The 21,371-nt window shown below is 44.9% G+C and overlaps 2 protein-coding genes across 2 annotated transcripts in view; one reads left to right on the forward strand and one right to left on the reverse strand.

The window, feature by feature from the left end:
• LOC144806444 (uncharacterized) overlaps nucleotides 1-21,371 on the reverse strand; it is a 273,935-nt gene that overhangs the window by 180,367 nt on the left and 72,197 nt on the right. The gene's annotated exons all lie outside the window — the stretch shown is intronic.
• The window catches only part of LOC144806443 (uncharacterized), a 34,339-nt gene continuing 32,795 nt past the window's right edge, over nucleotides 19,828-21,371 (forward strand). Inside the window, exon 1 of the mRNA XM_078672807.1 lies at nucleotides 19,828-20,007. The gene's annotated coding sequence lies outside the window, so the exon portion shown is untranslated. The remainder of the gene's footprint in view (nucleotides 20,008-21,371) is intronic.

Here is a 21,371-nt window from a genome sequence, read left to right on the forward strand (position 1 = left end):
ATGGTTACAAGCGCCATAAGAAAACACACCATCAGAATAATCAGTTCTCCGAATGCCAGAAAAGCATCAATTTTAAACTCAATCTCACTCTACATGAGCAGAAGCACACAGGGGGAAAACATTACCAATGCTGTGAATGCCAGAAATTCCTATTTGATAGGCACAGCCTCACTAAGCGACTCCATACTGATGAAAAACCTTATGAGTGCTCTGAATGCCAGAAAAGCTGCAGAAAAAAACGCTATTTCACCATGAGAAACTCCACACTGGAGAAAATCCTTATGCCATAAAAGGTTGAATCTGAAAGACAGAGTTATGCTTCATGAGAGATCCCACTCTGGGGTAAAACTTTATGAGTGCTCGAAATGCAAGCAAAGTTTTGGTTACAAATTACTTCTCACTTGTCATGAGCGAACTCACACGGGGGAAAAATGCCTTATGTGTGTTCTGAATGTCAGATAAGGTTTAGTCTCGAATACAATGTCATTTCACATGAGAGAATTCACACTGGACTAAAGCCATATACAGGAGGGGAAAGCCAGAAACGTTATACTCAGAAAGGAGATCTCACTAAACATGAGAAATGCATCCACACCAGGTGAAAAGTAAGGCGTATCTTGAGTTGCAGAAAAGCTTCTAACAACCTGACTTTACATGAGAGAGCACATCTTGTAGTTGCAATAGGATTAATCAAGAAACTCTTGCAGGATAACTTAGGCTGCCTGCATGCAACCTCCAAAGAAATTTCAGGCCTGGAAATATTTTTCATTGCAACAGAATCCACAATTTGAGTATCTGAAAGTTACAAAACTCTCAAGGTCTTTACTTTACACAGAGAAGTGTTAGTGCTTGCAAAAATCAACTAATTGCCCAAAAAAATCACAATAATAATGTCTTAAATTTTACTCCATCCAAAAGGTTTCTACTCACCCTTGTTTCTTAACATATGACTGATATCTATTTTTTCATGATAAGATTAAGCCTATGCGGAGTTCCTCAGTGAGGAACTCCGCAAAGTGACAAAAAAACTCTGGCGGTCTACGCGGAGTTCCGCAAGCAGCGGAGTGCGTAAGGGTCATGCAGTTTGTGGTGATTTCATCCCATGTCGGAGGATCATTTGGCCCTTCTCTTCCAGGAAGTTATGGATCTCTTTGTCAAACGCGTCCCTGTGCCAGAAGTAGGTCGGGGTTGCTACTCCCACTACTTCTTGGTATCAAGAAGGACAAAGGCCTACATCCTAGCTTAGTTCTCAGGGACATCAACCGCTTTCACCGAAAGGAGAAGTTCAAGTTGTTTATCTTGGCTCAGGTCTTATCTGCTTTCGACCCTGGAGATTTGATGGTAGCGTTGGACTTGCAGGACACTTACTTTCACATCCCCGTCTTGCCTGCCCACCTGCATTACCTACGGTTCACGGTAGGCCACACGCATTTTCAGTTTACCACGCTTCCCTTTGACCTTACCAGCCACCCCTCCCCCGGGTGTTCACGAAAGTGATGGTGGTGGTCGCAGCTCATCTGCGCAGATCAGGGGTTTCAGTCTTCCCCTATCTTGACGACTGGCTGTTGAAGGCTCCCACCTCCAGACTACGACAGACTTCCTGCACTTGCTGGGGTTCTCAGTTAATGTGCTGAAGTTGCACCTGATTCCATCCGATAAGCTCCTTTTCATCGGAGCGGTTCTGGACACAACACAGTTTTGGGTCTATCCTCCCTAGCAGCAAGTCCAGTATATTGGGGCTATGATACCGATGTTTCAGCCTCCATCCCGGTGTTCGGTGAGAATGACCCTGAGGCTGCTGGGCCTCATGGCCTCCTGCATCCTGCTGGTGCATCATGCCAGATGGCATATACGGGCTCTGCAGTGGGACCTGAAGTTCCAGTGGGCGCAGCACCAGGGGAATCTTTCCTATGACGTTCAAATTTCGGAGGGGACTGCAAGTCAGTTGCATTGGTGGTTCACGAACCAGGATTGGGTCAACAGCAGATCCCTCTACCTTCCCCAACCTGAGTTCACAGTAGTGACGGATGCATCACTCCTGGGTTGTGGCAGCCATATGGGAATGGTGGAGATCAAAGACCTCTGGTTTCTGGCGGAGTCCAGGCACCACCTCAACCCTCTGGAGTTCCAGGCGATTCGTCTTGCACTGAAGGCATTCCTTCTTTCTGTCAAAGGAAGAGTGGTGCAGGTGTTCAGGGACAACACCACCACCATGTGGTACTGCAACAAACAGGGCAGGGTGGGGTCGTGGACCGTATGTCACGAGGCTCTTCGCCTTTGGACATGGCTGGAACATCAGGGCATATCTCTGGTAGTTCAACACTTAACAGGTTCACTGAACGCAAGGACGGACAAACTCAGCCGCCAGTGCATGATGGATCACAAATGGCTTCTTCACTCGAAGGTCGTGCTAGGTCTCTTTCAGTAGTGGGGAGAGCCTTGGTTAGATCTATTCGCCACCGAAGAGAACGCTCAATGTCAGCAGTTCTGCGTGTTAGAGTTTCCAAGGCGGCTTTCGCTCGGCAACCCTTTTCGTTGCGAGTGGAGTTGAGGCCTCCTGTACCACTTCTGCCAAGATTGCTGAAGTAGATCAAACGCGATCAGTCCCAAGTCTGGTACCCCGAGCTCTTGAGCATGGCCAAGGATCCTATTGTTAACTGATTTTTGAAGTGCATTACTCTTCTCTTTCCTCCTTCTCCTTTCGTAATGCCCTAGTGGGAGTTGAATCTTGTCCTCACTTAGCTTATGTGTGCTCCCTTTGAGCGCCTACATAATTGTCCTCTTCGCCTCCTTTGAAGACTGCTTTTTTGCTTGCCATCACCTCTGCTTGCAGGATGAGTGAGCTTCAGGCTTATCTTCCAGACCTCCCTTTCTTGTTGTCCATCCGGACAAAGTAGTCCTCCATATAAGCCCTCTTTTCTGCCCAAAGTGATTGCATCTTTCCACATAGGTCTGACTATCAGATTACCTACCTTCTTCACACCTCTGCTGTGTTTTTCTCTGCCAGGTGCACAACATATAGACTGTTCACACACTTTCTGTAGTATGCTTTGTTCTGGGCAGATAAACTCTAATCCCCACTCTACTTCTATCCTCGTGTTAGTACAGCCCGATGTAAACAGTAATTTTAATGTATTTAGATTACATCACACTTACTACCCCATACGAACTTTGAAGCGCTTTTTCGGCGAGTAGCACACTACTCTAGGATCCAAAAATGATTAGTGGTGAATTAGTACAGGGAAATATAAAATGTATATGAGAGCTGGACATGTTGGTCTGTTAGTTGGGTTAAAAAAGATTGTGGGGGGATAGAAGAGGGAAGGTTTTGCATTTATATAGCGCTTGCTACCCCTGATGAAGTGTTGAAGTGCTTTTCGGCGAGTAGCATGCTATTCCAGATCCCAAAAAGATGAATAGACAGATCAATTATGGTGGGGAGGTTGTTTTATTGTATACACACAACTGTACACAAATTAATAAAATTCCATTGTAAAGTTGTATCCAAGAGGCAAGTATAGTCTCTGATAATAATGTATACAATACTGATAAGTTTTAAGTTGGCTTGCCATGAAGACTGATGCCCTGTAATGTTGATGCAAAGTCATCTGTGCTGGAGTATCTTAGACTCTTGTTGAATTGTACCATCCACCTTGTAGGTACTGCTATTTGTATCAGGTCCACGTTGTAGGCAGACACAAACGCCTAAATTGTGCACTATTTATATTAAGCATTATGTAGGTGAGCAGATGACAATAACCACTGTACAAGCTTGCTGGAATGGGAAGTGTTTAATCAAAAGGTGGATTGAATTCAAGTTTAGGTGACAATTTTACAAAAGTGTATGGATTTTGTTTATATTTAAAATTGTTGATCTTCAAAAAGGCCTAAATCAATAAATTGAATTGAAATTCAAGTTTATCATTTGAATCCTGCTGTTGGAAAAGATGTGATTTTGAACCCCATGAGGCGGTTCCTTTCCAGAAAGCATTCAGTTTGTAATCATGAGTGAAATAATGCTGAGGAGGTTAAAATATTCAAATTAAATTCAAATTACACATGAAATGTTCATTGTTCAATATATTTCTCTTAGTGTTTTAATGTAAGGACTTTATTGCTTAAGGAAAATAATTAGTATTTGTTTTTCTATATGTAGGAAGCATTACATTAATGAAATCACTGTATCCCACCTCCTTTCTTTCCTTTCCTGTTCTTTATGAACGTTTCTATTGTTGAACTTTAAAGATTACCCGGAATTAAGAATTGTGCTCTACATAACTTTGCTGTGTTACAGTATGTTGATTTTTATGTACAACTTGTGTCTCTTATGTGTATGGCAACTGATGTTTTGTTTTGCTTTAATAATCAGCTTATGTTTATTAGGTTTTATTATTCAATAAAATGTTTCGAACACAACAAATGGTAGTTAATATGTGTTTACAACTGCAGCATTTTTATTGTATAGGCACTTTCAAAGGGGCCAAAAATATGGTCTGCAGGGTGACGGAGGACCACATTGACATCAGCAGGGAGAGGTTTGGGCAGGTGATTGGGGAATATGTAAGGTTGGATGTAGGGGGAACAAAGCATGTACATTGTGTGGACTGTGACTCCTGGAGTTATTGTGAGGGATACCATACTACCCTCTAAATTAATCCCCTAGTGATTATTATCAACAAACTTTATTCGGTTTTATAAAAGAAAACCATAAAAGTCATACATAAAATGATAAAACATTTCCCAAGTTACAGATTGACAAATATAATATGTACAAGTTAATCAGAACACAAGATACAAATTCATGAATTACAGTACATTAGTTAATCGCAGCTTGACCTGAGTCTAACAGCGAACCGTAAGAAGTAAAGCATGTGCAAAACAGTGTCATTAGAGAGCAGTTGTAAAAAGATAAGAGCTGGTCTCACCCGCCTAAAACCCGCTGTCTTGAGAATGGGAATAATAAATAACTTTCTAGGGACAGCATAAAAACTACAAAACATTATAAAGTGCATCATGTCCTGAGGAGACTCACTGATGCAGCTGCAGGGCATGAGGCACTGGCCTCTGTGGAAGCCGCAAGGATGTGCCATAAGGTAATGGGAGAGGTTGAGCCAAAACCGAGTCAATAGAAAACGATCATGGATGCTTTTAAGCTCTAGACGATAAAGTTCGGTAGTTTGTACAGTTTTTAACATGTTGTACTTACACACACTAGGCTTACACATCTTATTTCCCTCGCTATCACAGTGGCTCATTCTTAAAAAACACTCTTTGACCAGAGAAAGATCCCTCTTACATATGCTCTCAGGGTTATCGGATAGTTCCTTCCTACCCTGGAGAGGCCAACTCTTCTATACTGGAGCCATCGGATGCGTGAGGCACGGTCAAGTGAAAGGCATTCCTGTAGGATGTGTTTGCTAAGTGTATTTTCTTGTTTAGCCCAAATATTAAGCCACAAAGCCAGGGGACGGAATGCCAGTACATCTGAGACGAAAGGCATTCCCAACTCTTCGTGCACGACATAAAACAAAGTGCTTTGTGGGACAGAAAGGGCCCTTCGCAGGAAAGAGTTTTCAGCACTTTGCACTGCCCCTACCCCAATGTGGCCCAGAATCTCACTCCCATAACTAACCTTTGAGATATATTAGTCTTCATATGTCTTCAAAAGAGCCCCTATTGGCTTCCCTCCCACTCTGCTGGCAAAGTTAAAAACAGCTGCAAAAGCTTTTACTAGATCCCCTTTCTTCAAAGTAAGCAAAGGCCACCAACTCAAGGAATCGTCAAACACAACTCCCACATAGGAGAAAACATTGGTCTTCGGTATTGATGATAGTCAGAGTTTAAAAGTAAACTGCTTAGCTTTACGAGGTCCCACCTGCATAATGAACGACTTGGCATGATGAAACAACAGGTCCAAGCCCTCCATAAAAAGGGCAAAAGAATTCAGAAGCAGTTGTAGGCCCCTAGCTGTCCTCGCCAAGAGGACTGCGCCGTCCACGTATAGGAGGACTGGCAGGCTCGCTTGCGAGGACTGGAAGGCTCGCTTGCCTACCTGGGGACAATCAGCGTTTGTGGCCAAAAGGGCCTTCTCTAAGGAATTAATATATAGGTTAAAAAGAAAGGGTGCTAAAATGCACCCCTTGTGCACCCCTCTCTAGATGTCAAGTTGACTGGACACTTTCAGGTCCTTTGAATAGCGGACAGCAGCAGTTGAATCACGGTGACGATCCCTCAGAAATAAAATGATTTTACTGTCAATGCCAATGGAGGACATCAACTGCTACAGCTTGGACCTATTAAAACAGTTGAATGCTGAGGACAGGTCCATGAAGGCTAGGTATATGGGGCTGGAACGAGCCACAGTGTATTTGTTCATGTACAGGTTTAAACACTGTTCCACAGTGGAACGACCTGGTCGAAAGCCGTTTTGGATATCGCATAAAAAGTTGTTTTCATCAACCCAAGATACAAGTGTGCCAAGTACCATGCAGCCCACCACCTTCACCACAGGGTCCAGAAGAGAAATGGGCCTATAACAGGTACTGTCCTAATCTCCCTTTTTAAATACCGGGACTATAATCGATAAAGCCCAAGAATCTGGGCAGCCAATCTGGACTGGGGAAGAATATCTAGGCCTGCAACTGTATCTTGAACCCGGGACCCCCGAGTGACTCAGTGGGCTAGTCTTTTGGCCTCCTAATTTGAGCCTCAGGGACAAAACAAGCTCCCAAGCAGCTCCTGGACTAGTGTTCAGCGCGTTCCTTGCTCCCAAATGGTGCTTCTCTGGCCCTAGACCCTTGCTGTGGTTCAGTGGGCTCCTAAATCAAGCTTTTGAACTCTTCATGAATGCAAATGAGCCCGTTCGCACCGGAATCCCACTGCTCGCACGGAACTTCAGCGTGAGCTCCTGCCGCCTATCTCCTTGCACAGCAAGCATCAATCGATCTGGAAGATCAACAACGTAAAGCTCCAGCCCGACCTTCTGCGAACCTGGCCTGCTCTTCGTGCCATGTCCACCACCGCCATCAACTCCCTCCTTACTCCCCGCGACCCTCTCCAATGCGAACAGGGCTCTTGGCTCAAAACTTGAGAGGGTAAACCTTCAGCTGAACTAATCTGGGGTTCTATCTAATTCGCGCTCCTTTGTGATCAGCTTGAACTTTTAACTTTGACCTGGTTCAGCATAACCAGATTGCCTTTGTTGGCGCTTTATGTTTTTAGGTGCTATATAGAAGTTTATTCTTTAAAAATTCATATCTCTGGTTCTGCTGATTGGATTTTTGTCTTTTGGGTTTAGATTTGTTGATTAAACGAAGCTCTTTTTTTTTAACCGGGTGTTGATTTTGTGTGCTGTTTACGCTGTTTTACTATTTGAAGTGTTGCACAAGTATTTACACATTGCCTCTAAATTAAGCCTGACTTCTCTGTGCCAAGCTACCAGGGGGTTGACCACAGTTTAATTTGGGGTTTGCTTGTGCCTTATCCTGACTAGGATTGTCCTAATACTCTTCGTCTGCTTGTTCATAGTTTTGTTAATTTTATGGAGAATCTGGATTTGAGGGTAAATTTAAAAAAATCTTTTATCATGTCCTGTGGCCCAGGCAAAAGGAAACTCAATACTATACAGTTAGGTACGGATAAATTGGAATCTGTTCCAAAATTTCCTTATTTAGGGTTGGTTTTCGCTGCGAACGGCTCATGGAGTGGGCATTTGGCCCACGCCACGAGCAAGTTCTCGAAAGCCAACAATTCTGTTCTGAGTCTCCCCCGCCCAAAGAAAATTGGTGCCACTAAGGCTATTTTAAAGATTTTTAAACTACAGTGCTCACCTGTTGCCACGTATGGAGCAGAGGTATGGGGACCGGGAAACAGCCTCTGTATTCAAAGGGAGGAAAATCGTTTTTGCAGAAAAGTGTTGGGCGCACCGATTTCCTCACCTAATTTTATCTGTCATAGTGAATTAAATCTTCCACACATAAGTGATTTTATTAGAGCAAGACCTGCACTTTTCTGGATTAGAATCTGGAGGAATGATGCTGCTGCTCTTACACAAAATATTATAAAGGATTGTTTAAGCTGTGATCACGGAATGAGGATCCCATGGCTTTCTGAAGTTTTTAAATCACTTAATGAAGTTGACAGAGGCACCTTGTTCACCGATCCCACGACAATAGAACCAAAGGATAAAGTCGAGGTCAAAAACGCACTATATGCACTTTACAATAGTGAAAGGCTAAGAAGTGAATCACAAAAATCAAGTGTTATGAAATATATAGGAAATGGACTGTGTAGTCAAACTCTGCCGTCCTATCTCTCCCTGCCCATGACTAGCTGGGAGTGATCATTATTGTTTCGTTTAAGGGCAGGCACTGTAAAATTTCTGTTGTCTTTTCCATTGGGGTATTGTCACAGTGCTGATTCCACTTTATGTCCCTGTGATGGTGTGAGCATACAGGATGATTTGCACTTTTTATTTTTCTGCAAATTTTATCTTAAATTCATTAAATGGTTTTTAACGCCGTATTTTAAAAAATCCAGACCATTGACACTCAAAGACTCATATAGTATGTTGGTTGCTCTGGACAGTGATGAATTAACTTTTCGCACCAGCACTTTTTTAAGATCGGCCATACGAGCACGTAAAACGATGGAAAATCCTTGAGTATAGTAACCAGTTTTATTTGTGTCATAATGAAATTGTAGTATAATGATATGAAATGTATTGTATTATCACTGTATGGAATTTAATGTCATATGTTATATTTATTATTTGCATGTACATATATCAAAATGGTGTGTTGCTGTTATGATCGGTACTTTTATGGTTTTTAAGAAATTCGAATAAAGGTCTTTTGAACTTGGACTAGGATTGTCAAATTTTGAAAAGGAGCATACAGTTATAACTAGATTCCTTCACCAATTATGCTCAAGCATGTAATTAAACCTCATATCATTTTCAAACTATACAAAATTATTATAAGATCCACCAAATCAGAAAATACAGCGCATAGTCTAGATATTTCTTTATTTCAATGTATTCTTTATGTGTAGTCAAATTCATCAGCCCAGCCAACGCGCTTCGTCCAACATGGACTTTATCAGGGTTGGAATAGTCTTTTATAGAAGCTCACTAAGGTGCTATTTCTGTAATCAGATGTAGTATAGATATATAGGCAATCACCGTATCAATCATGATTTAATTAATTCCTTCGATCGATATTGAAATAGTCTTATTGAAGAACACCAAGTCGCTTATTCTTATTAAGAGATGCAATATCAATAAGCTGGTAATTGATCACCGTCGCATCCAGTCCGATAAAATCTTGTAAGGATTATTTCCTTTGATAAATACTAGCGTGTAGTCTCCTCGGGTATGCAAGGCCGTCTATCTGATCTGAGAGGGAAACGGCCTTGCATGCAACGGTGATTGCCTATATATCTATCCTACATCTGATTACGGAAAAAGCAACTTGGTGAGCTTCCCTGCACCTGCTTCACTAATGATTGCTGCTCCTGTGTGGGCATAGGGTAGGCTTTAGGGAGCTCTTACCCCTTCTTCAGCCCTGGTGCCACTGTGCCTGCTGCACTAACAATAGATGTGACCATGTGCTATGTCCTAGGAGCATTTTGCACTTTGACCCCTGACCTTCGGTGCCCTGGGAGTTGGTTGCACTGGGCTGTTTACATTTATGTGCCCTGATGTGACTCCATCTGCTGGACTGCACCCCTCATATGAACCATACATTAGATAAGACCCTTCCAACTCTGCGATCCGGAAGGGCCTCTCTGAAACCAGATATGCAGAGAATAGATAGAAGAAACCAAAGCAAGAGAGAAAATGGAGATATAAAAAAGAGTGAATGTTGTAGAAAAACAGCAAGGGCTAACAACAAAGGTTATGAAGTGCGTGTGTGATTAGGGTGACCAGGTGCTCCGGATTTACCAGGACAACCCCAGCTTTTCAAATTTCAAGAGATGTGGCTCATGTCCCTGTTTTCATAGAGGACTAGCTGAAAGAGGCACATTTTTATGTATTCCATTGGAGGACTGGCTAGTTTCTGTTATCAGAAAGCAATTTAATTAGCAGGTTTGAAACTGTGTTTAAAATGACATTTTATTTATTTCCTTGGCGTTTCGATGTTGATAAGCACTGTCATCACGTACCCCTCAGTTGATGTAAAATAGTCGTCCTTCTTTTAGTTTTTGAAATGTACAGTTTTTTTGTTGTTTTCAAAATCTGGTAGTCTTATGTGTGACCAAAATAGCAAAAGAGACCGAAAGATAGACTAAGAGAATGTGAAAACTAAGTGAGAAATAGCATGAGAGAATGAAATAGGGTAAGAACCAGAGCAAAAGAGAAACAAATGAACATGAAAGTGACTGCAAAATTAAGGGAATTATAGAATAGAGTGAAAAAGTCAAAGGTTAGCATTTAGAATTTGTGAGATGATGGATATCAGCCAGAGATTGTCAAATACGATGTCCCCCTTATTCAGAGTGCTTAAAGGTGCACACTCTGCAAGTAGGGTGGAGAGTGAGAAAGATGAGAATGGAGAGTAAGAGGAAACCCACAGGTATCAGAACAGAGTGAAAAAGAGGAAAGAAAGAGGGTGATGCAGACAATGGTTGAGAAGAAGAGCAAAAAAGGCAAAAATAGAGAGAGAGATAAAAGGAGACAAAGATGAGGATGAGAGAAGAACAGAGGGAGAAAAAGAGCAGCAGGGCTAGCAGAAGAGAAAAACATCAAGAGAGCGAAAATACAACAGACAGTGAGACATAAAAAGTAAAAGCAAGAAAAAAAGTGAGAAAAAAACAAGATTGAAAGAAAAAAAGGCTGTTGAAAAAGAGGAAGAGAGTTAAAAGAAAACAGTGAGATAATACTGGAAAAAGAAAGTGAGAAGCTAGAAAGAGAAAGTAAGAGATAAATTAAGACCATGAAGGTCCACTTGAGTGAGGGAATGAGAGGCTGAAAAGGATAGAAGAGGGACCACATTTGTGAGAGACATGTTAGGAGAGAAAGTAAAGTGGACTGAAAAGAAAGGCTGCAGAGAAGGAATTTGTGATGTTAAAGGTTTTTTTCTCATAAATTGACGTACTTTTCATAAATACTATAACCAGGCGCAGACGGGGATGTACTAATGAAAATCAAAACAATTACACCACTTGTAGGTTGTGGGAATAAAGAAAAATCTGCAATATTGATCCATTAAACAAATTCAGGATAAACAGTTTTGAAGTTAACTCACAATAGAATGGTGCATCGACTTTCAATGCCAACTAGTTCTCACAAGGAAATACTGTCTGTACACTGCTGTTTTAGGGAAAAAGTATGCCACAGAGTGATCGCAGGCACATCTGTGAAGTATAAATAGTCCAGTAATCATGATCTATACAAGACTTTGATTGCCAACGTGCCGCACTCCAAAGAGTAGGCAGTCGAAGCAGTTACAAATGGAGGCTGCATAGATTGAGATAGAGAGAATTTACTAACTAGCCTATGGCTTAAATGGAAGATCCTATTATAAATTGATATCTTTGAGCGTAGAGGTAAGGGCTGAGGAGCACATTGGGTGTCAGTGAGTACCCGTAAGTGGATAGGATCACTCATCAGTGAGGCAGTAAAGCCAGAGTCTCAGAAAATGCAGACCACTGCCATTGATCACATGTGAGCTTTAATTGCGACAGTGCCCTGTCCCTCAGGGCCAACTAGCCCTCCTGTTACCTCCAGTAAGCCCCATACAGCCGGATTGCTGAGAGTGTTCAAAGGCCACACCACCTTTTTACACCATTCTGCAAACGCGACTCCTGGCGCACTGCTGCTCAGGGGATGAAGTTCACTTTAGTCCTGAGGGCCTCAGGGCACAACAGGACCTCATTGCCCCATCAGCAATGCGCCACAAGGCGCGTTTGCAAAGTGGTATAAAAACGGGAGTGGCCTCGGACCACCTCTCAGCAATTCCACTGTGTGGTGCTTGCTGGAGGTACCTAGTGGGCTAGTTGGCCCCTAAGGACCCATAAGATGCGAGGGGACTTCATCCCCCAACCCAAAACGCGCCAGAAGGCGTGTTTTGAAGTGGTACAGGGAGGGGGCGGGCCTACGGCGAGATCCAGCTTCGGTTTTCTTTTTCGTTTTTTAGGAGGGGGCTGTGTGGCCCGCCTTCTCTTAACATTTTTTTTTATTTCAAATCTTTTTTATGAAAGTACAAAAACATAACAGTACAAAGAAAAGGAAGAACGTCATACAATAATTAGCTCGCAAGATAGATACAATGAACAATGCCTGGATAATTACATTCAATGTGGTCAGCAGGAAATAAGAAGATGCCAGTAACATAACACATCCGTGGGAAATACACCATCGAGTCATATAATTGTCAAGCAGAGGAAGCATTGTTTCAGATATCCAAACATACCTCTCTGTCTCTTGGAGCGGAAGGAACTAAGAAGACAAAGAGGGAAGAAGAGGGGGAGAGGTTAGACAAGGAGAAAGGAATGACAGCAACAAGGTTTGTAGAAATTGCTTGTGTCCGGACATCCGTCATACCTGTCGGGAGTAATGCCCAATGTAGCAGCAGCGTTCATGTAGAGACATAGCAAGCCCTTTGTCCGTGCATCTAAGGTGGGTCATAACAGAGTTCCAAGGAATCAAGCAAACTCCAGAGTTTGGCGTGAGGCTTTTGCCAGGGGGAGGAATGTAAAACGTCGTTATCCGCACCCCTCAATGAAGCTAGCCATTCTTGCCAGTGCACAAAGGAGACGTCAGAAGCGTTCTTCCACTTGCTCAGGATAATTTTGGAAGCCAGCGTTAGCATAAGGTCTAGGAGGTATCTGACATGTTCCCTAGTAATGTTCGGATCAATCGCTCCTAGGAGAATATATGAGAAGTCCCTAGGTGGACTGAAGTGGAAGGTGCGATGGATGTAGGCATATATCTTATCCCAGAATGTTTGGAGCAACGGACAATAAAAGAACATATGCGCCATGTTACCCGCGTGTGCTTTACAGTGCCAGCAAAGGGGACTGTCCAGAAGTTTGAGCTTGAAGAGTTTCTCAGGTGTCCAGTAGGATCTATTTATCAACATAAGTTTGGTCTGGGATAATATCGGGGATATTTTATTGTAGAAAGGGGTGAGATGAATCTTGTCCCAATCAAAAACCAGGTTAGAGGAGTTTTTTTCATTTTCCCAGTCCCTCTCACACTTTCTATGTATTTTCTGTGGTGACGGTGATATGAGTTTATATATTTTTGATACCATGTGGCCTTGTGACATAAGATGAGCTAGCTTGGTGCATAGAGTGGGTTGCTGCGGGACAATGGCTCTGGCAGAGACAAGTGCTTTAAGGCGTAGAAACCTGTAAAAGTCGAGCGGTTGGAGATCTAATTGCGATTGTAAGGTGGCAAAAGGTAGCGGGGAAGTTCCGTCGTAAAAGTCCCGCATCAAATTCAGACCCTTGTTAGCCCAGTCCTCCCAAAAGAGGATTCCGCACTCATCCTTTATAGCCGGGTTAAACCAGAATGATGCTAGGTTTGATTTGGAGAATTTTATTTTAGCTTTACAGTGTCTCACAAGGCTAAGTAGAGCCTGCCTAGTGTTGAGAAATATATATTTTGATTGAGTAAATGCCGAAGAGTCTATAGTCATTATAGCGGAGAGTGGCAGGTTGTGAATGATGGATTTTTCAACATGAACCCACACAGGAGTGTATTCTTGTTGGTTAAGGAACCAATTTGCTCCTTGTTTGCACAAGAATGCCGTTTGGTAGCATCTAAAGTTAGGTAGACGTACACCCCCTTTGTCTTTTGGCAGTTGAAGTTTTTTCAGGGAAATTCTCGGTTTCTTATCCTGCCAAATAAAATTATTAAAGAGTTTATGTACCTTGGAGAGGAAATCCACAATCCCTGGGCCACTATTGGCCCCGGCGACCCCATCCCCCGGGGTCTGGCCTTGTTTTTTTTTGTTTTTTTCAGGGAGGGGGTCCCCATGCCCCTGGGTCACTTCTGACCCCGGGGACCCAATACCCCAGGACCTGGCCTTGTGGTAAAAAATGTTGCCGGTAGGGGGGCAGCGTGGCCTCACTCCCCTGGGCCACCTCTAGCCCCCGGGGACCACATCCCCCAGGGCTGCCCTTCCATTAAAAAAAAGCAATAAACTAAAGGGGAGGCGGCTTTGTGGCCCCCCTCCCATGCCATTTGTTAAAGTTCAAGTTCAGTAATTTATATAGCGCACTACTCACCCAGGGGGTCTCAAGGCGCTTAAGGGAGGGTGGGTGCATTACTTATCGAAAAGCCAGGTTTTGAGCTGCTTTCGGAAGGAGAGGTGGTTCTGTGTAAGGCGGAGGTGATTGGGGATGGAATTCCAGGTTTTGTCCGCTAAGTAGGAGAATGATCTTCCTCCCATGGTGGATCTATGGATGCGCGGAATTACGGCGAGGGCTTGATTGGACGATCGTAGTTGGTGGGTGGGTGTGTAGAAGGACAGACGTGTGTTGAGGCATTCGGGTCCTAGGTCGTAGAGGGCTTTGTGTGCCTGGGTGAGGAGGCGGAACGTTATTCTCTTGTTGACGGGGAGCCAGTGGAGGTCTTTCAGGTGACTGGAGATGTGAGCTTGACGGGGGATATCCAGTATGAGTCTGGCTGAGGCGTTTTGTATGCGTTGGAGTTTTTTTGTAGTTTGGCTGTGGTTCCGGCGTAAAGGGTATTTCCATAATCCAGTCGGCTAGTGACCAGTGCGTGGGTGACTGTCTTTCTTGTATCGGTGGGGATCCAACGGAAGATTTTTTTGAGCATGCGTAGGATGTTGAAGCAAGAAGATGAGACAGCGTTGACTTGTCTGGTCATTGAGAGGGAGGAGTCTAGGATGAAGCCCAGGTTGCGTGGTGGTCTGTAGGTAAGGGTGCTGTACCCAGGGCCGGTGGCCACCATGAGTCGTCCCAAGCAGAGGGGGATGATCCTAAGATAAGGACTTCTGTTTTGTCAGAGTTTAGTTTTAGACGACTGTTCTTCATCCATTCGGCTACTTCTTTCATTCCTTCGTGTAGGTTTGTTTTGGTGGTGTTTGGGTCTTTGGTGAGGGAGAGGATCAGCTGGGTGTCGTCTGCGTAGGAGATGATGTTGAGGTTGTGTTGTCGCGCGATGGATGCGAGGGGACTCATGTAGACGTTGAAGAGGGTGAGGCTGAGTGATGATCCTTGTGGTACGCCGCAGATGACTTTGGTGGCTTCTGATCTAAAAGGGGGGAGGCGGACTCTCTGGGTTCTTCCATCGAGGAATGAGATGATCCAGTCCAAAGCTTTTCCTTGTATTCTGAAGTTGCTGAGGCGTTGTATAAGGGTGCTATGGCAGACTGTGTCGAAGGCGGCGGAGAGGTCAAGTAGGATAAGGGCAACTGTTTCTCCGTTGTCCAGTAGCGTTCTGATGTCGTCTGTAGCAGCGATGAGGGCGGTTTCGGTGCTGTGTTTGGCTCGGAAGCCGGACTGAGAGGGGTCGAGGGAGTTGTTGGATTCAAGGAAGGTGGTGAGCTGGTTATTGACGGCTTTCTCAATGACTTTAGCAGGGAATGGAAGGAGTGAGATGGGGTGGTAGTTCTTAAGTTCAGAGGGGTCTGCTGTGGGTTTCTTCAGAAGGGCGCTGAGTTCGGCATGTTTCCAGCTTTCAGGGAAGGTTGCGGAGTTGAAGGAACAGTTGATGACATCGCGGAGATGGGGTGCGATGATGGAATCTGCTTTGTTGAAGATGGGGTGGGGACATGGGTCGGTTGGTGAGCCAGAGTGGATGGAGTTCATCAGGCGGATGGTGTCTTCAGTAGTGATTGGGTTCCAGGTGCAGAGGTTGTGAGAGTGCTCTTTTGGTTCGGAGGTGGGTGGAATGGACTGTTCTTCGGAATGGTTTTCAAAGCTGTTATGTATGTCGGCGATTTTGTTGTGGAAGAAAGAGGCTAAAGAGTCGCAGAGGTCTTGGGAGGGAGTGATGTCGTTGGTGCTGGCTGTGGGGTTGGTAAATTCATTGACGATGTTGAATAGTTCCTTGCTGTTGTGGGCGTTGTTGTTGAGTCGATCCTTGAATGCTGATTTCTTTGTGGATCGGATCAATTGGTGGTGTTTGCGGTTGGCGTCCTTGAAGGTGGTCATGTTATCAGTGGTTGGGTTTTTTCTCCAGCTTTTCTCGAGAGTACGACATAATTTCTTGGATTTCTTAAGGTCATCATTGAACCAGGGGGCCTTTTTGCTGCTTTGTTTGATCTGGAGGTTTTTCAAGGGTGCTAGTTCGTCAGCGCTGTGGGTGATCCAATGTGTGAGTTTGTTAGCAGCTAGGTTTGGGTCCGATGATATGGTAGGAGGGTTTTGGTTAAGTGACGTGAAGAGTTGGTCGGTGGTGATTTTGTTCCAGTTTCTTCGAGGAATAGGTTGTGGGGGATTGTGGGACGTGGTCTTTTTGTAGCTGAAGTGAACGCAGCTGTGGTCCGTCCAATGGAGAGCTGTGGTGAGATCGGAGGAGATGTGCTTGCTGGAGGTGAAGATGGGGTCGAGCGTGTGTCCGGCCAGGTGGGTGGGGGTGTCAACGAGTTGTTTGAGTCCGAGATTGGCGAGATTGTCCAGAAGGTTGGTGGTGTTTCTGTCGTTATTATTTTCCAGGTGGAAGTTGAGGTCTCCCAGTAGTATGTAGTTCTCGGAGGCGAGGGCATGTGGGCTGATGAAGTCAATGATGTCTTCGCTGAATTGCGTGCGTGTTCCTGGTGGTCTGTATATGAGGGTGCCTCTAAGTGTGGTCCTGGGGTCAGGGTGGATCTGGAAGTGAAGGTGTTCGGCGGTCGCGAGCTTGTCGTTAGAGCTGGTCGTGATTCGGATGGTGTTCTTATGGACGATGGCAATGCCTCCTCCTGTTTGGTTGGTGCGGTCCTTTCGGATGATCTTGTAAGTGTCCGGGATGGCTATGGCGATGTCGGGCGCTGAAGAGGCGTTCATCCAGGTTTCTGTAAGGAAGGCGACGTCCGGCGAAGTGGTGTCGAGTAGGTTCCAGAGTTCAATGGCGTGTCTGTGGACCGAGCGGGTGTTGAGTAGGATGCACTTCAGGTGGTTAGTGTTGGAGCTCTGTTTGGAGGATGTGGATTTAGGGTTGGTCCTGATGCAGTCGAGTTTGCAGGAGTGGCAGGTGAAAGGGTCCATGGGTGATTCCAGGGGCGGCTTGGTAGCAGTCGTGGAGTCGGCCGGGATTGAGTGCTGAGAGGGATGCGGAATCGTACGTAATGCGGGAGGAGTGGGTTTTGCGAGGACCAGGGGGTATGGCGCTGGGCACGGTCCAGGCGCAGACGGGCGTAGACGGGCTTACCTTTGACGCGCCTTCGGCGCGCATGGGGCGCGACCGCTGCGCGTAAACGCTGTGCGCAAAAGCATCTGTCATAAGTGAATAGTGGAGGGGGCGTGGGGGGGAGGATCAGCTGGGAGGCGGGGGCGGGGTGGAGGGGCGGGCTGGGGGGCAAACAAACAACAAAATGGCTGAGACAAAAGCGAAACCAGGCGAGTGACTAAGGCAATGCGATGTAGCGCTACAATATAGTGCTACGATGTGGCACACTTTAAATGCTACTAATGAAGCTGACCAGCGCAGTGCTACGATAACAAAATGCTCACTATGTATGCAGGCAATTTACACAGTTCTGCGCAGTAATACTAAAATAAATAGTCACAATTTTAAATGTGATCAGTGTCTGGTGCAGCAGCGCTACAATACCAATCTGCCTTGAGGGAAGAGCCCGCTGTGAAGGAAACCAGCACTGCGATGGCGGGGATCGTGGGGAGCGACCTCCTCAACAGGAGTCAGGATGGTCACAGCACGAGTGCAGGCAGGGTGATTCCTATACTATCTGTGGGGGGGAGGATCAGCTGGGAGGCGGGGGCGGGGTGGAGGGGCGGGCTGGGGGGCAAACAAACAACAAAATGGCTGAGACAAAACCGAAACCAGGCGAGTGACTAAGGCAATGCGATGTAGCGCTACAATATAGCGCTACGATGTGGCACACTTTAAATGCAACTAATGAAGCTGACCAGCGCAGTGCTACGATAACAAAATGCTCACTATGTATGCAGGCAATTTACACAGTTCTGCGCAGTAATACTAAAATAAATCGTCACAATTTTAAATGTGATCAGTGTCTGGCGCAGCAGCGCTACAATACCAATCTGCCTTGAGGGAAGAGCCCGCTGTGAAGGAAACCAGCACTGCGATGGCAGGGATCGTGGGGAGCGACCTCCTCAACATGAGTCAGGATGGTCACAGCGCGAGTGCAGGCAGGGTGATTCCTATACTATCTGTGGGGGGGAGGATCAGCTGGGAGGCGGGGGCGGGGTGGAGGGGCGGGCTGGGGGGCAAACAAACAACAAAATGGCTGAGACAAAAGCGAAACCAGGCGAGTGACTAAGGCAATGCGATGTAGCGCTACGATATAGCGCTACGATGTGGCACACTTTAAATGCTACTAATGAAGCTGACCAGCGCAGTGCTACGATAACAAAATGCTCACTATGTATGCAGGCAATTTACACAGTTCTGCGCAGTAATACCAAAATAAATCGTCACAATTTTAAATGTGATCAGTGTCTGGCGCAGCAGCGCTAGGATACCAATCTGCCTTGAGGGAAGAGCCCGCTGTGAAGGAAACCAGCACCCCGGGGGCCGACCCTCAATTTAGGGGGAGCCCCAATGCCCCCACGGTCCCTGCCGGCTCCTCGCCTCCTGCGGGAGCCATAATTGCTTTTGGGCAAGGGGAGCTGCTAACATGCAGCTCCCCTTGCCCAAAAGCAATTCTGCTTTGCTTCTTGAAAGCGAGAGCAGGTTTCCTGCTCTCGCTTCCAAGAAGCAAAGCAGAGTTTTCTATGGCATGGCAGGAGACATTGCAGCTGGCCCTAGGGGGTGATATTCCCCAGGCCATCAAGGGCTCTAGAATGGGGGCTGCGCGGACCCCCCTCCCAACGAGTACAAAGCCCCTTGGAGGTGGTGGTCCCTGGGGCCCATGGTGTCACAAATTCACCCGCCTGTACTCCGGTTTGTTCCTTTCTTGATGCTTCTATTACCCAACTCACTCTGAACTCCACTAGAGAGGCAAGGATAGGATTCACTTGCTGCCCTGATCGAACACCGGGGGAGGGGGGAATAGGGACGAGAGAAAAGAGAAGACACACTGGATTCTTGTAGACCGACTTGACAATTCAGACGTGTAGAATGTCTCTCGAGAAAGGCAAAGTGTTACTGGGCTTCAGTTTTCAGCTCGTGTATAATCTGATAAATGTACCCGATTAATCTGAACACCCTAAATCACTTATTTAGGTCCAACATCTGCTTTGGAACTATTAATTAGGTATACCTGAATTACCCTTGACCTTTTCTCAAAAGGATTCTTGAAACTAAAAGAAAGAATAAACAAAAAAAACACTACAGGTGCACTAATAATCTGTGATTGCTCAAATTATCTCAAGAGTTACTGATTTCCTTTACAATATTTGCTCCGTAATTTCACATTAAATATATATAAATAATAACAACAATCGAGCTCTCTGTTTCCTTTCAGTCTTCTAATCAGACTCAAGGTATTTACACAAATGTCTGTTTTACTTTAACATTCTTCACTTACTCAATGTCCTTAAAGTCCTTGGATTGTTTCAGGAAGAGTTTCAAAACGTTCTCTTGATTTATAGAAGGTCAAGAGGTCTGCCACAGTTTTCATAAAGTTTAAATTCTTACTGGTATGTGTTCAAGCATGCTAACGCTTTACCATTCAGAGCGAGGTGTTGCTTGGCAACCCTTTGTTGATTCTCTTTTCTTTTCTCTTTTGCAGGAAATCGGAAACAGTGCCGGAGAGGATCTGGAGCCGGAAATTCAGAAACAGGAAGGAATGTCTGAAATGTGCTCCGGGGAGCAAGAACACAGCCGAAGACACTGATTGAAGACAGGAAAGGAAGCAGGGTGGAGTGCTAAAGAGCTTCGGATGATCTGCCACCAAGGTCCGGAGTCAGGTGAGTGTTTAGGCACGAAGCGAAGCATCGGGAACCAAGTGGGTGGGGTTTAAATTGCTTTGGGTCTCAGGTTTTCTCACGTGTGCATGTGAAGGTGATTTGGGCCTTAGATCTTTCCCAAGTAATTCACGTGTACATGCCAAGAACGTTTACACATGCAGGAAATGCCTCCTGCCCCCCCCAAAGGTCTTCATATGTGACAGGGTTTTTCCGGATGCAAGGCATAGAAAGATCTGACCAATCTTGTAGTATGTACATGTGTTCCTGTTTCCAGGATCTTTCTGACGCATCATAACCCTTCCAGTTAATTAAATACTGTAATCGACCATGTTTACGTTTTGCATCTATAATGCGATTTTCTTCATATGCAATATTGTCTCCAACTACAACAGGTGGAGGAGGGTTGTCTTTTCATGTGGACTGATGTAATGACTGATATTTTCCTACTTTTCTGGTGTTTCAGCTAGTTAGCTATAAAGTAATTACTCATCACAGTCCCTTCCCAGAATGCCTAACAACAAAACACCACATTCAGACTACCTATCTGAGAAAGGAGTAACATAAATAACTAAAGATACTATAGATCAAAGGTCAGAGGGTATGTATAGCAACGTCCTCCGACGAATCAGAATCAAATATCAAATCAGGTCAGCAACGTCTTCCGACGATCAACGCACACTTATGCGAGCAACGCACCCTGGTGTGAATCGATATCAAATCAGCAACGTCTTCCGACGAATCAATATCAAATCAGCAACGTTCTCCGACGAATCAATATCAAATCAGCAACGTCTTCCGACGAATCAAATATCAAATCAAGTCAGCAATGTCTTCCGACGTTCAACGCGCACTTATGCGAGCAACGCACCCTGGTGCGAATCAGCAACACCTTCCGGTGAAAATCAGTACATACCTCTTACGCTATGTTGGGTTGGTCTGCCAGCAATTTAGGTATTCCTGCTTAGGAGCCGATTTCCCTTTCGTATCTACAAGTACTCATTAGAGGGGAACTAGCACATCCCTCTGTAAGCACTTGGTAAAAAAAGGGGCCCGACCTTCCTCCACAGAGAATAAGGACAAATTATATATTCTCCCATGTAGTCATCCCTAATCATGAGCAGCACACCTTCCCATCATCAGTTACCTGTAAGAAGGGAATCACCCCTCCTTCTATACTACAGCACCTGGTTAAGAAGAACCCACACTCTCTCTTAGTGACAACAAACAAATGGAATGAATGCAAATTGGGGTCTTTTATTACACAATGATGAAAGGACATAGAAAGAAATGACTTATTAATATACATACACACTTATAGAACCTGAAAATAAAGGAATAATTGGATAAAATGAGTCATACATGGA

This window comes from Lissotriton helveticus (genome assembly GCF_964261635.1).
Source record: "Lissotriton helveticus chromosome 1_1 unlocalized genomic scaffold, aLisHel1.1 SUPER_1_unloc_72, whole genome shotgun sequence".
Taxonomy (NCBI): Eukaryota; Metazoa; Chordata; class Amphibia; order Caudata; family Salamandridae; genus Lissotriton; species Lissotriton helveticus.